The 3,047-nt window shown below is 36.3% G+C and overlaps 1 pseudogene; it reads right to left on the bottom strand.

Annotated features, from left to right (window-relative positions):
- Positions 1-1,018: 1,018 nt before the first annotated feature.
- On the bottom strand, positions 1,019-1,612 carry LOC118601725 (annotated as a pseudogene).
- Positions 1,613-3,047: the final 1,435 nt, after the last annotated feature.

The following is a 3,047-nucleotide window of genomic DNA, read 5'->3' as shown; positions in this document are numbered from 1 at the left end:
CAGGAAGAGATTGCTGTCCACCAAGTGTTTATCCTCTTCTGTCATGGGAGTTGTCACAGTGAGGTAGCTGGCAAGTCAGGGGCTATCGTTTTAGCCTTCAGAAACCAACTTGCTGTGACACAAAGACGCGTTGGCTTTAAGATTCCTCACTACCCAAAAGCTTTTTCAAAGCTTTATGCCTTGTTGTATATTAGTAATTTGTATTTTTCATTTTTTTTAAAGGTAAAGTAGTTTTATTTATTTGTAGGTAAACTTATAAATTAACCAGCCAAACTGGTACTATTATCATGATACAGCAAATTATAAAACATCTTTTACAAATACTTGAGTAATCAACAAATTAAGAGTTGTAGTAAAATAGAAAAAGGAGCAGAGAAATTCAATGAAACATTTTTTTTTTTTAATTTTAGCTTAACCCTTCACCTGAATCGAGGTTTTTAACAAGCCTCCCAACTCCAGAAAATGGGGATAATCCTTCATCGCACATCTTTGTACTTTTACTTCCTATTCTCAAGGTTAAGATTCTCGATCCCAATAACATCCAAAATAGTATTATATCTAGTCATCTATAGCCAGAGACATCTTTTTTATAATTTTGTCTCTAGCAGCAATGTTACAAAAACCTCTTTGATTAGACTCCAGTTATACCTCGTTCTCACCCCTGCTCCCAATTGACACGATAGGCATAATGTGAAGCAGAATATCAAGGCAGAGATATATATAAAAATTCTAGGAGAAGTCACATATCCACTGCCTAAACTGAGATTGAATAATATACCCTTTGTCACACATCTTTAAGCTATATGTTCATGGAGTAATTTGGGAATAAATCCATAATATTACAATTGTTAGTGGTTTGCTATATTGCATCATAACTTTTCCAGCAGTTTCCAAGGTGGTCCCAAGTCATTGACAGGATGATTTTGCTGGAACTGGATCTGGGACTGCAGGATTGCCTCTCCATAGCCGTAGAGATGGTTGTTCCAGGATGGTTGGTCCAGGCTTGGGGGCTCTAGGTCTAACTGTTCAAAGAATGGTTACTCCAAGTTGTTTTATTGCGGGTCTGGTTGCTCCACATTGAATGGTTTCCAGAAGCGTTCAGCAGACAACCTTGGTGACGAGAAGAGAGTCCTGGTTACTCTGTAGTTGCTGAGCCCTTCCAAGTCACAGAGTTGCTATTTGTTGGCCAGTTGCATCTCTGTTACCTCTTACATTTCATCCTCTGGTTCTGGAACCAGGTCTTAATCTATTTGTAGCTAAGTTTCAGGATATTGGAAAGTTCTTGGATCTCCTGGAGTTTGAGGTATTTCTGTCTCTGAAATCTCTCATTGAGCACACAGAGCTGGATCTGTGAGAGACCGTTCTGATCTGTTTCTTGACCTGGACCTTTTCTTCCTTCTTCACTATGCTGTTCTCTATAGAAATGGGTAGTATTATGCTGGGACTGGTGGAAGACTCAGGAATGTTCAGTTTCCATGTGGAGAATGTTCTCAGCAGATAACAGTCACAAGGATGCATAATTTTCTTTAGGCCCATAAATCTGAGGCATTGGTATAAGTTCTCTAGAACTAAATGCTTTGGGGCAAGGCTTGGGGACAAGCCAGCTCCGCATTTATGTTGCTTTGTGAATTCTCACTTAATCCTGTCTGCCAGTCTCACCAAAGCCATTGTAACGCAAAAGATAGCTGCGAAATAAAATAGACCTTGTTCGTTTGTTTTTTTAATCTTAAAAAAAAAAAAGAATTCTAGTGTTATATAAACTTCAGAACTCACAGGATTTGGATAACATGGCCTTCTCTTATATCTAGAGTTGGCTACATGACCCATGACATGTGACTAGTTCTCGTCAAATCCATCAGTTTTGAATCACTTCATCTGTCAGTGAAAGTGTGTTTGCAATTTTGAGCTGGGACTTTTAAGAAGGGAGTTGTTTCTCCATGTTCTTCTTCTCCCTTCTGCTGGATGGATGCTGAAACCTAGGGCATCGTTCAACCAAAGTGATTCTGTGCTACAGAAATAGGGACACCCACATTGGACTGCTATATGAACAAGAAATAGGTCTCTATTTTTTAAAGCCTTTGAAATTTAGAGTTTACTTCTTAGAGAAGCTAGTTTAATCCAAGCTAATAGAAGCCATGATTATTTGAGTTGCGGCCAAATTCTCATCCAAAGTTAAATTAGATACATTAAAACCTGCTCTTTATTATATTTAAAAGAAGATACTTTAAGTATTCAGAAATTTTACAAGAAATAAGGCATTTCTTAATCATAATATGATGGATTTCATGATACAACTGAAGAATCCAAAAAATAGTCTTTCTTCTCATTTTCATAATATGAATGGCATGGAAGAAAAACAGTCTATCGTAAAGAGATTAGATACTTTTTATAGTAAGGACAGTAAGGCATAATAAAAATCACAAATATGACATAATAAAATACTGTTCGAAGAATAACTTCTCTTTGTTCTGTATTATAAGGCAAGGCGAAGTCCTGGGAGCTGGCAGACCTGGGCTTGCATGTTGGATTTACCTCTTACAACTGAGCCTCCTGAGATTAGGTTCTTAATTATGTACGGTAATATTCTCTTGTCCTCGATTTTTGTTATTGTTATTGTTTTTAGTGTGGTTGTGGAGAGAGAGAGAGAAAGAGAGAGAGAGAATTAGAGATATTATGATTGTGTATTAACACAATACCTGGAATGTAGTAGCCTTCAGTGCATGCCAAGTGATTTTCCCCCTTAAACTCATAAAGAGTTTAAATGTTTATTTAGCTATTATACTATAATAAAAAATAAAATAAATAAAATAGAATAAAAATCATTGAATTGACTTTTCTTAGCAGAATTTGAAAATGTGGCTGTTAGCCTTTTGTGAGCCAGATGACACATGAAAGGATAATCTGACATACACTGGAGGTACTTAAAGAAATATTTTTTTGACTACAAAAAAATTGCAATAGTTATGATAAAAAGATATACAACTTGAATACGCTCACAGAGGAGGGATCAAATAATTCTGCTTTGTAAAGTATAAGGAAGAAACTAC

The sequence above is a fragment of the Rousettus aegyptiacus genome, unplaced genomic scaffold (genome assembly GCF_014176215.1).
Source record: "Rousettus aegyptiacus isolate mRouAeg1 unplaced genomic scaffold, mRouAeg1.p scaffold_m13_p_4, whole genome shotgun sequence".
In the NCBI taxonomy this organism is placed as follows: domain Eukaryota; kingdom Metazoa; phylum Chordata; class Mammalia; order Chiroptera; family Pteropodidae; genus Rousettus; species Rousettus aegyptiacus.
Note: the sequence above shows the minus strand (reverse complement) of the source record. Positions and strands in the feature narration are given on the sequence as shown.